The following is a 13,178-nucleotide window of genomic DNA, read 5'->3' as shown; positions in this document are numbered from 1 at the left end:
TGTAAAGACTGACACAACTTATTTGTGTATTCAAGAACGGCAATCATCAAGTGAGCATTGAAAACAAACTCAAATGACATGATAGCTTGTAATAGGCACCCTTAAGTCTGGATCATGTTGGAGATGATTAACATCATAAACAGGAGGTGGTTCTTGTTCTCTTATTCACCCTTCAGCTACAACCGGAACCGAAGGTGGTTCTTGTTGTTGAGTTTACCCTTCATCCACAATCTTTTTTGTGTTTGCTTCATACTTCTAAAAAAGTGATGCAATGTCGTAATTCCTCTTCATGTCTTAACAATTCTACATTTGTAATTCATAAATAAAATTAAGTTAGGAATAACATATTCTCTTGGTTAATAGGAATGGATGGATTTAGAAATTACCTCTTGTCTCAATGTGCAAATCAAATGAGTGAGAATCTTGCCTCAATGAACAAATCTGTGGTTTTAGTTTTCCCCACATGACACAAGGTTAATTCAGATGTAGGAAAGCACTAGAGGATTTAGATCCAAATTAGAGAAGAATTTATGTGTGAACCTAGGGAGTACTAGATCTGGGGGTGATTGGAGTCTTGGAGATGCTGGGGTGGAGGGTGCAGATGAAGTTGTTGGCATTGACATAGAACGACAATAGGTACTCATCCTTCTGATGGGCCGTGGCCTTGTAGCCCCTATCACCGAGCCACCATGGAGGCAAGGATGAGAGCCCCTATGGCCCTGTCATTGACGACCACAAAGCGCTAGCCTGGCAGGCGGCTGCCCCTCCCCTCGGCTACGAGCTGAAGTTGGGGAATGATCTAGGATCGTTGGATTGTGGCGACTGGTGAGCTGCGAGCTGCAATTGGGATTGATCTGGCGTCATGCCACCGCCTCGCTAGGGATGCTGGGATGGGGAATTGCCAAATTGGGGATTGACCGATCAGGAAATTTTTTATGTGCTGTGGCCGATCAGGGAATTGCCGAGTTGGGCTCAATGGGTTGCAGGGATGCTGCTGGAGGGTGATGTGGGCCTTTTCTTAGTTGGATGTGGACTGCTGAGCATTACTAAAAAAAGGGCCAAAATCACAGAGTAGTTCTGGGCCTACCCAGACTACCCTGTAGCTCCGCCCATGTCTAAATGCTATACCCACAAATTTGCTTTTGTTAAAAAAAATCTAACAAATTGTGCTTTTGTCACAATGGGCCTATGTGTTTGGTGTGATGGTATATTGGCATTTCTTTATGTTTGATAGTTTAGGATTCGTAATCCCATGATATCTATCTTATCTCTAGGAGAGGCTTGTTGCCCTCCAACCACTGTACTCTACATAATCCATCCTCGAGGCTCAAGCAATACATCTGTGGGATTATGTTAAGTCCTTTTATTTACATGGTATCAGATAGGTTTTGGTCTTAGCCTCCACTGTAAGCTTCCGCATTGCGCCACCCCCCAGGGAGATCAATCTTCATGATCTCCACCAGGGGCGGCTGCACCACCTGTAGCTAAGGTTCGTGTCACTGACCGTGTTGATCGATCACCCTAGAGAGTCTCTTTTTCCGATCCATTGATCGGTTTTTCTCTCTCACCAGTAGCAAGATTGACATTTTCTTTTTGTTTTTTTTATTATAGATCGGATTGCGTTGCCCACCACCACACATCATCATGGAAGGCCTCTACCCAGAAATCAACGTTGACTAATCCACCATGTCGTATCCAACACATGCGGCACCCCAAGTGACACCTTCACGTGTTGTTTCCCCACTACCTCATCCGCATGTCTCCCCATCGGCTTGTCATCGCCACTACATTTTTGTCCTTTGTTGACACCGTCGCCCCTCCTGATCCGGTCGTCCCCAACAATGCCTTCACAAACTTCAATCTGCACGGCATCATCTAGGACCATCATGTTCTGTGTGCCCTCAGTCTAATCAGCTGATCAAGCGCATCAGAACAATTACGGTCCCTCCTAGGACGATCATCCTTGAGTATGCATGCCAGTCCTCAAAGCATCGGGCAGCCGTTGTGTCACCCCTTCAGGCAGCAACGCCGCTGCCCATGGTAATTGGCCCCGGATATCACATCACCTTCCCCGACGCAACATCGTCACTGGAGGTCTCTTTCCACTGCATCGACACAAGAGTTGCAATAGTGTAGCCTCCTCAGGTTGCAACATCACTGTTCATTGTCATCAGATGTCCCGTGCATCGATGACCCTCGGTATGGTATCACTACTAGTCATATGTGTGCATTGTCGTCGTCTCGCCGAATGGATCCTTCCTCCTGTGTTGCTGACCCTCTTTGATCGTCGCTCCTCTACCTACTTCGAGCATTGCCAACGGTGTCGCCACCTTAGGCCATTGGTTCCACTACACTTTCATTCTCCATTCACCACAGCTATGCCGCTAGTGTCACCATCTATTTTTCTTTGCATGCATGCATGTGTAGTTTTGTACTTGACCTAGCTTTCATCCACTCCAGCAGCATTCACCGTGTTGCACAACCCTCTTGCTCCGTGCACTGCAGGGGGATGTTAGCCCCTGGCTTTACTACATTTGGCTTCCTTTCCAGTCTAACCATTGGCGATGCTCCCGTTAGGACTGTGGGGATGTTAGAATATATTGGCATATATCTGTATTTGGTAGTTTAGGATTTGTAATCCCATGATACCTACCTTATCTGTAGGAGAGGATTCTTTCCCTCTAAGCCTTATACTATATATAATTTGTCTTTAAGGCTGAAGCAACACATCAATTGCATTACGCTCGATTACATGCGGGAACATAATTACTATGACTCTTTCTAACTTTTGCTTGATGATCTCTTCATACTAGAGCACAAGAACTAAGAATGCCGAGGTGAAAACACCACCAGCTCTGCCTTTGCTTTCGAAACATGTTGCTGTTGCCCTAAGATCTTAGTTGTAAATGTCTCGGACAGTGATAAATCTCGGATCTAGGCATGATAAAAAGATTTCATTCTCATTCTTTCGTCAAGTGTAAATTGAAACACACACATTTTGTTATAGTTCTGTTTATGAACGCAAATAATGTGGCTTTATATTTGGGTTAGATATGAAATAACCGTTGTGATTAAAAAGTATCTCTCATTAAAAAATATAACCTATGTTAACAAAATGGTACCAGGGTTATGTTCGAAGACAATGTCAATACCTAAATATCACAGGGACATGCGCTGTTAATTATTCTGAAGTTATTCGGTAGAGCATTACAGCATAAGAACAATTGCCATGGTGATGCATTAGCTTCGGAACCATCTTGAGCATGTCCTGGCATCAGAACCTAGTTGTAGCTATCTCCGCCCATGATGGTGATCTCGCTTCTATGCATGATGAAATATTTGGATTCTCATCATTCACACAAGGGTAAATTGAAACACACACATTTTGTGTAATTTTGATTGTAATCATTCACTGTTTGAGTCAAGTGGGTGTTACTTCCGAGCAGGACTAACATCATTTGCATGCCATGAATCAATTCATTTAAGAATGCACGCGTGCATTGGCGTATATTCTAATCATCAAAGGCAAAAAAAGCGCCCTCATCTGAAAAAAAGATAGGAATAGTGGGTGTTCGAATTGGATGCCCAGCTGCTCACTGATTGGGTTCTTCGTGATCGAGTTGTCTAGTTGTCTGTCATTCTCATAACATCCTTTGCATGGGTTCTTTGTCTCCCACTTGAGTGGCGCAGTTCGGTAAGTATCGCTTTTTGATGAAATTGCTGAAATGGCAACCACACATACAATTTAAAAAAGAGGAACATCTTTATGTACGTGAAGGATGTCGGATAGAGATATCAAATCAAATAACTATATATTAACAAATCCTGACAGATAAAGCTTATACCAATTAATGGCTCCATGTTGATGTGCTGGCGCCGGCAGCCAATTCAAGCGAGCCCAGCCCCGCGGACGATCAGCTGCCAATGAACTCGATCAGCCCCGCCGGACGATCCCAACTAACACACGCATACGCACGAGAACTGTGAAGAAGCTAACACTATTCACGCGAACACAGAGATTTGGTGCTGCAAAAACGTTGCAGCGTTTTCTGTTTTCTTGATGCTATTTATGCTGTGAACATCGCCCGAAACTTGCGCCACACCGCGCTTTGTACTCTAAAAAAAACTATTTTTTAGACACTACTATTCATTTCTATATACGGTTTATAGGACAAATCGTCTAAGTACCCGGCTCGGGCCCCGTAAGGTTATAGACCGCATGTGCAAACTTGTTTACATAGGCGGTTCCTCATGTGAACCGCTTGTGGAAGTTTTCACCAGCGGTTCTTCCACAAGCGGTTCACATAAGGAACCGTATGTAGAAATATTCGTTTTCACAGGCGGTTCTTTATGTGAACCGTCTGTAGAAATGGAACTATTTTCACGGGCGGTTCACATAAGGAATTATATATGGAAACAAGTTTTTACAGGCCAGTTCACGTTAGGAACTGCCTGTGGAAATATTCCGTAAATAGTGCCTGCCTTTGGGGAGCTCGATTCAGATCGTGGTGGACGTGGATTTTGAAAATAAAGGGGGAATGTTTTGTTTTTGAATTCCTTAGAGTAGACATATAAGGTAAGAGTATCTCATCCCTAGGTAGCATCTTTTTAAGTATAGATTTAGATTTATGGCTTATTTAGGGTTTGAAAATGTTATAGGGTGCTCATGGTTCTAGCCATTTAGATCCTTAAATTAGTTAAAATTTGTGGAAATATTGATTCTATTGTGTAGATTCACATGATTCTAACATTATATTTCAAAATTGTAGCTTCAATTTGATGTTTTTTAAGCCTCTAGGAGGTTTCATCATGAATGGGGATTTTTTTTATCTAGATCTAGATCTAGATGTAGAGGGAGAGAGAGTAATGAATCTATATTGTTTTGAGCCATAAATTTGCGCCAATGTAGATTTAATTGCGTAGACATATTATAATCATAACATGCCTAATTTTTTATATTTAAAAATTTCTTTTTTAAAATTGATCTTATTATTAATTAATTAATTTATGTATCTAATTCTGTGGTTGAAGATAAAGATGGACAGAGCATGGATGTACGAAGCGCCAAGACACAAAGAAATCTACATCAAAGGACTTTCTGCTTTTATTGAAGCTGCCGAGAAGGACGCTTTAACTAAGAAGATAAAGAAAATATATTGTCTATATTCTGACTGCAAGAACAAAAAATTATGGGTCAAATCAAGTATAATCAAATCACACTTGATCTTGAGAGGTTTTGTCGAGCATTACACATGCTGGTACATTCACGGTGAACAACGTACAAGCGAACCAAATGACGACATCGCTATTGATCAAGTAGATGGTGATGATGAGGGAGTTGAAGGCGACACTGATGTTATGGTGGATGATGATACCGTTTTTTTCGATCTGGAGGAAATGTTGCGCCACGTAGAATCACATGTTTTAAGGGACACAAAAGGTTAAGATAATTTTGAGGCGTTACAGTAAGCAACAAAGGAACTTTTGTATGAGGAATCGAAGGGCTGTGATAAAAAGTTTACGATGTTGCATTCGATGCTTGAACTTCTAAGGTTGAAGGCCAGCAATGGATAGTCCGACAAGAGTTTCTCGGATCTGTTGAGCCTCTTGGAAAACATGCTTCCGAAGCATAACTCCTTGCCCACCACCACTTATCAAGTGAAAAAGCTTATGTGTCCATTGTCATTGGATGTGCAAAAAATACACGCGTGTCTGAACCACTGTATCCTTTACCGTAAAGAGTACGAAGCCTTGGATAGATGCTTAGTGTACAATATGAGTCGGTACAAGAGAATGATGATTGTGAGGACCAAGATGTTTCTGCCAATGCGAAGAAGAAGAAGAAGAGTATTGCTGGTCGTGACGTAGAAGACACTTCTTCCGACATGGAGAAGAAGAGAAAAAGTCCTGCCATAGTGATGTGGTACCTGCCAGTGATCTCCCGCTTGCAGCGTTCGTACTCGAACCCTAGAGACTTTGAACTGATGCGTTGGCATTTTGATAAGTGCAAGAAGGATGGAACTAAGCTTCGACACCCCGCTGATGCTAGCCAATGGAGAAAGTTCGATGCCATGTATCCAGATTTCACTGAAGAACCAAGAAATGTAAGGTTCGCATTGAGTACCAATGGAATTAATCTTTTTGGTGACATGAGCACCTCACATAGCACTTGGCCAGTGGTCCTGGCCATCTACAACCTTCCTCCATGGCTATGCATCAAGCGTAAGTACCTTATGCTATCCATTCTTATCTAAGTACTGAAACAACCTAGCAACGATATAGATGTGTTTCTGGAACCACTAATGGAAGATATGGCAAAACTATGGAACGATGGGGTCCGGGTGTAGGATGAGTTCCGACGACAGTACTTCACGCTGAAAATCATGATTTTCGTTACCATCAGTGATTATCCAGCCCCTTTGCCCTATCGGGACAGGTTAAAGGGATGTGTTGTGTGCTTGGATGAAACCGTATCTGTGTACCTTCTATACTCACAGAAGGTAGTGTATACGCGACACCGATGGTTCTTACTTAGAACTCACAGATAACGCAAGATGAAGAAATATTTTGACAACACGGTTGAGCAAGGTACTAGCCCAAAACCTCGCAGTGGGGCACGAGTGTTTGAAATTTAGGAGCATCAAGGTTGTTTTTGGGAAGCTGCCGAAGGGTAAAAAGAGGAAGAAAAGTGAGACGCCGATCGGCATGCTGTGGAAGAAGATGCCAATTTTCTTTAAGTATTTTCCCTACTTGAAGGACGTTGAGAAGAATGTGTGTGATAGCACATTGTGTGATAGCATCCTTGGCCTCTTATTGGACATACCGGGCAAGACAAAGGATGGAATCAAGTCACGTAAGGACTTAAGGACTTGGTGCATTTTGGAATCAGGTCAGAGCTATACCCTAAAGATAGACTAAATGGAAAATATTATCTTCCCCCGGCTAGCTACTCTGTGACACCTGAGGAGAAAAATGCACTGTGCAAGTGCTTACATGGGGGTGGCAGTCCCGACTGGTTACTCATCCAACATCAAGAAACTAGTATTGATAAAAGATTTGAAGCTAATCGGTATAAAGTCTCATGATTGTCATGTGATGATGATGCAGATGCTCCCTATTGCAATTAGGGGTATCAAGCCAGGATACATAAAGATGGTCATCACACGGTTGTGTCACTTCTTTAACACAATTGCTCAGAAGGTGATCGATACTGAAAAACTGGGTGCTCTACATAGTTACTTGGTAGAGACTCTGTGCCAACTTGAGATGTGCCTCCCTCCATCCTTTTTCGATATCGTGGTACACCTCTTTGTTCAAATCGTGAATGAGGTAATTGCACTGGGCCCTATATTCTTGCATTAGATGTATGCGTTTGAGCGGTACATGGGCATTCTCAAGGGATATGTACAGAATTGTGCTCACCCAGAGGGTTCCATGATCGCGGGCTACAGTACCGAGGAAGTCGTTGAGTGTTGCATCGATTACATAAAAGATGCTAAATCGATTGGTGTACCTATATCTCAATATGAGGGGAGGTTGTCTGAGAGAGGGACCAAAGGAAAGAAAAGATTATTGATCATGATTACAAAGTAGTGGAAGAAGCACATTTCACTATCTTGCAGCAGCTCCAGATAGTGGGGCCATATGTCCAGCAACACCTGAACGATCTTCACACAGAAAATCAAGACCGCTCATATGATTGGATCTTGAAAGAGCATAAACGTCGCTTCACTACATGGTTCAAGAACCAAAACCTTCCAGATGGTGAATCTGTAGATAAAAAAATGTGAAAATATTGGCTTGTGGCCCATCAAATTTAGTTACATCTTGGCAAGCGTATGACATTAATGGCTACACATTTTATACTAAAGCAAAGGACAAGAAGAGCACAATCCAAAACAGCGGCGTTTGGATAGAAGCCTATGACACAACAGGGCAAAAGATCATCTACTATGGGTTCATAGATGAAATCTGGGAACTCGACTATGGCGTGAATATGCAGATCCCGGTCTTTTGGTGCAAATGGGTCAAACACCCAAATAGCGTGGCGGTGGACAACTACGGGTTCACAACTATTGACCTCAGCATTGTAGGCCACAAAGATGACCCGTGGGTACTCGCTAATCACGTCGCACATGTTTTCTATATAATCAACCTTGCGAATGAAAAGAAGCAAGTAGTTGTTGCCGAAAAACAAAGAATTGTCGGAGTTGAGAATGTGGAGGATGAGGAAGAACATAATCAGTTCGATGATGTGGCGCCTTTCAGAGATTCAGAAAAGATCAATCTTGTAGAAGCAACCCTCGATAGATCTGTGATGCCCTATATGCACCATGATGGTGTAGGAAAAACAGTTCAGAGCAAATAGTGCTGTGTTATGCAAATTGTATCGAGGACTTGTATGCATGATGTAAGAATATGCTTTAATTTATATCGAGGGTATGTATGGAGTAATAATATGCTTTAATTTATATTTAGGGCATGTATATGCTTTAATTTAAGAAGCTTAATATACAATAGAAGAATATTTAAAAATAATAATTAGTGCCAGATTTAGGGAAAAATAGGTATTAATACATTTCAACAAGCGGTTAACCTAAGAAACCTCCTGTAGAAATGCTTTTTCACAGGCGGTTTACCTATGGAGCCGTCTGTGGAAATGAATTTTCACAGGCGGTTGACACCTTAGGTAAACTGCCCGTGGAAATGAATTCTATATATATTTCTGCACAAGGCCCCCAAAACCCTAGCCAATTGACGAAGTTTGCCCGTGTCGTCAGGCTGCCCAAGTTAACCACGCCCTCTCCCTTTCCGTTGCGCCCTCTCCCTTTCCGTTGCACCCTCTCCCTCCGTCTGCCGCCCGCTCTCCCTCCCCGATGAGGAGGACCACCCCACGACGCCGCCGCCCACGACGAGGTGGGGCCACCCCGCGCCCCGTCCCCCCACGGAGGAGGAGCAGCCGCCGCTGAGGACGAGCCGCCGAGCCACCGCTGCCGCCGAGGAGTCCGAGGCACCACCGCCTGAGCCACCGAGGAGGAGCCGCCGAGAAGGACCGCGCCGATGCCGCCGGAGTGGTGAGTACCTGTTTTTTTTACTTGCTTATGCATGTGGCAGATCTAAACTAATAAAACGAAAATATTTGTCTTCTGTAATGAAACATAGTCTAGGAGAAGCTCCCCCTCTCGGCTTTGTACCAGAGAATTTCTCCGCATGGTCAATTCATTCTTTTTAGGAAGCAATGGTCAGTTCATTAATTTGTAACTTGAATTATGAAATTATTGCCAGCTTTTCCCTGAGAATGACAACAGACAAAGCTCCAATTATATGCGGCAGGTTGTATATGTTCACATTTTGAACCTCTATACTAACCAGTGCATCTTACGGACTTTCTATGATGTATGGGGGAGATCTCTTATACTTTATATATACTCCTATGTGTCTGTGCGGTATGTGTTCTATTTTATGAGGAAAAGTGTGAATTCTGTTTGCTTTGTAATATAAAAGTCAGGTTTGCTTGAATTTAAATCCTTAAGTTGTATTTCAAGAAAAAAATGTTTAATTTAACAAAAAAAGTGCAATAATAATATCCATCACCAATTTACTAAGACTTTTTGCATCATAATATCAATCTGCTTTCATCAAAGTGTTTCACCTTGATTTTGCGGAATCATGAGTTCATGGCAGTGTTCTCCTCTCACCCATAGATCGAATATGTAAGATTATAATCATGTTATAACCCAGCAAATGTTCACAGCATGCACAAATTAAAATATAACACATAATAGGATATTGGCACTATCAAGAGGTAGACAGAATGCATGAGTTTTCACGAGTTAAAATAATATTTAGTTATGTGTCAGGTATTCCACCAAGAAAATAATGGATATTATAACTGACCTTGAATGAAGAAAGCTTTCAATTTCATCATCCCCTAGACCATCCTCCTGGTCTGAGCAAGAATTATTATAAGTAATCCCTTCTTGTTCAATTCTTGAGCTGGAGCTCTGGTTTCTCAAGTCACTTTTGCGCTTCTCGCCTCTAGAGTCATCCCGATCTTTAATACTGCTAGTTCTGCTTTTCATTTTAGACTCCAACTCCAATTCTTTTTCCCTGGCATGCCACATTTCATTGACCTCCAAAACACGGTTTGCTGCAGGCAAACAATGTATTTCAATTCAGAATAATACACGAGAGAGCTAACTGATTCATTTTCATTAGAGAAGATTAGCAACATGAGGCTGATATACTTTTTTACGAGAATATGAGGTCAATATACTCATGAAGTAGACATTTAGGTTTATAAAGTGAACCCTTCAAGACAGGAAGCAAGGGTCAGGTTTGAGTTTCTACATGAATACATGATTGCAACTGTTTTTCTAATTTTGATTAGTTTTACAGGACCATCCTTCATGAACCTAAAAAATATAGAAAACGGGTAATAGTGATTCAATAAACTCAAAATAGAGCCGCATCAATCCAGTAATTAATACCAGGGCAATTAAAAGGAGCACGATGGTAACCTTGCTGAACTCCACGAACTGTGGCAGTGAGGAATCGCGAGTTTGGACGATGCCTTACATTAGGCTTTCGCAGATATGCATGAACACCTTCCCTGTCAGCCTCTAACTGTAGTCTCCGAGCCTCTTCACGTAGTGTTATAATAATATCCATCAGCAATTCTTTTTCCCTGTACATGCAGATAGGTTCATGGGATGCTATCCATGTTATTCAGGTGACTCATGATTACATTTTGTCAACTGTTAGGCTTGGTTTCTCTCCCTGCTACCTCTTTTATGTTAATTTAGATTTAACAGGTGAATATTTGTGTGACGTCAATAGGTTTGTCCTGAGGAGGAAGGAGCATCACATTACTGCTTGAACTGCACTGTGATGCTATCATTGACAACAGACAACAAGCATTCTGGAACTTTCAACCTATCAGGGTCGATTAGACGGCAGGTTATATCTCCTGTCCCTTCCCCTCTTTAGTCATGTAGTGTTAAATGTCTCCAGTCCAAGGGCATGCTGAGTTAATCAATGTGCTATACTGCTATGTGAGGGATAGAATTGACTGGCATCCCTTTTTTCCACGATTATTGATGTTTATTTAATACAGCTCAGACTTTGTGTACAAAACATTATAGACCATGAAGGAAAATCTCATTTGTAGCTATGAATTGAAAACCAAAGGTGTACTTTAAACAAATGAGCTTCTAAGTTATATATATTTTTAAAGTAGCTACTAAGTTAATTTCAGTTTCAGTTAAGGCTAGGAAGCAGATTGAAACATGATAGTATGTACTAGGCAAAACAGGCAATACTTTCACATATTGATGGAGCTATTTAGCCTACCTCAACTTCTTAGGATTAACATGTTTTGTTGTTATTGTATTGATGCAACTATTTTGTTGTAAACTGTTTCATTTATCTCAGGCTACTTTTCTTTGAATAGAAGCACTGCAGAGCTGTAGAAAATCAAAAAAAAAAAAAACAGTTCAAGAGGATATACTAATATCACTAAGTAGATATGTATAATCAAGGGGGGTGTTCGATACAACATTTACCCAAAAATGTTCTCAGCAGTATATTTCCTTATATAAGTCATTTTCAGCATGCTTTTCAATTCATCTTAACAAGTTTATAACATATAGCTTTTCCGTGCAGCATAACTAAGACATTAGAAAGGTACCAACATTGTTGCTTCAACACTCGATTAAGTACCATCGATTCATTCAGTTATCTGTGGAAATGAACCATTGTATACTTGCCTATTTTTTTTTTAACAATAATCCAGCGATCGATTAAGTACCATAGGGCAGAAGAGGACACTAACCCCTAAGAAACAAGAAGCAAGCAGGATGTCGGATAGGAGCCCAAGCCCCCCCGAAGAAACCATAAGTACAGAGGATGCTCGCAATAGAGGCCTCCCCGGCACAGAGGACGCTCGCAATAGAGGCATTCCCGGCATAAGATGGGGCGGATGCAAGCAGGAGGTCAGATAGGAGCCCAAGCCCTCACCAACCGTCCTCCTCCAACACTAGCGAAAGCTCGGGCTCGTATCACAGCCCGAACCCTATTCCATGAGATCGAGAGAGCCGACGTCGGAAAAGTGACAACGAGTACAATCCTACCAAAGAGGTATGGCGTTGAGTCAATGCATTTTATACTTCTTAAATGGAGGAATATTTTTTGTTTATGTCAACTCCCCTTTTTTTCTCTCTAGAGGGTGAGGGTGCAAAGATCGTCGCGTCGATCATCTGCGCCACAACCTTCCGCTCCCTCTGTGCCTGAAACTTTGGGTCCCTCTGGGGGTATGCTGAAATGAAGACGGGGCGAGCGAAGCAGAAACAAGTTGCCGTCCAGCACTTATACAATAACGCAAGTCAGCGTTAAAGGGGAACCTGTTGCACCTCGTGAGGCCTGCACCAAATTCCGCAACATTTACGGATTTTTGTCAAGGAGTACGTCCCAATCACTATAACTGATTGGCGGTTGCTGCCATAAGAGACGAAGGAGTTCCTGTGGACAATATTGCAGAGAACCATCCGATTCCCCTCGGGAATAGAGGAAGCCGTCAAACAGAATGCATTGAAAACTATGGGAAAGAGCTTCTGGGGCTAGAAGAGTGAGCTGAATAAGGACTTCATGAAGAAGAACTTGGTACCCTTTAATAAATATGGAAAGATTATGCCAGACCAATGGGCGGAGTTTGTTAAGCAGAAGACCACACCTGAGGCCATCAAACTGGGTGAATCTTTTAAGCACCTTGCGAAGAAGAACAAGTACCACTATCACCTGGGCTCATCCAGGTATGCCCCCAAAATTTCTAAATGGAGGAGACGAGAAGAAGAGGCTGTCCGGGCTGGGAAACCCAACCCTTTGGAAAATTGTGACGAGCAAAGCAGGAACTGGGTCTACGCTTGGTCAGAATGAATCGAGTCTAGGGACTTAGCCTTCAAAAGCCCTGAGACCATGGAAGTCACCCAGACCATTCAAGAGATTGCTAAATGAAGGGTCTCTAGAGCCTGGCAGGGAGAATGACCTGCTTACTAAGGCCCTAGGGAACAAGGAACACCCAAGTCGCACTCGAGGCATCGGATGAAAAGTGGGTTGCAAGCATGGGTTCCCAGACGCTGTGGGCCAGTACAAGACCCGTAAAAGATATAAGAAGACCCTAG

This window comes from Phragmites australis, chromosome 10 (assembly GCF_958298935.1).
Source record: "Phragmites australis chromosome 10, lpPhrAust1.1, whole genome shotgun sequence".
Taxonomy (NCBI): domain Eukaryota; kingdom Viridiplantae; phylum Streptophyta; class Magnoliopsida; order Poales; family Poaceae; genus Phragmites; species Phragmites australis.
The sequence above is the reverse complement of the archived record's forward strand: the minus strand, read 5'-3'. Positions refer to the sequence as shown.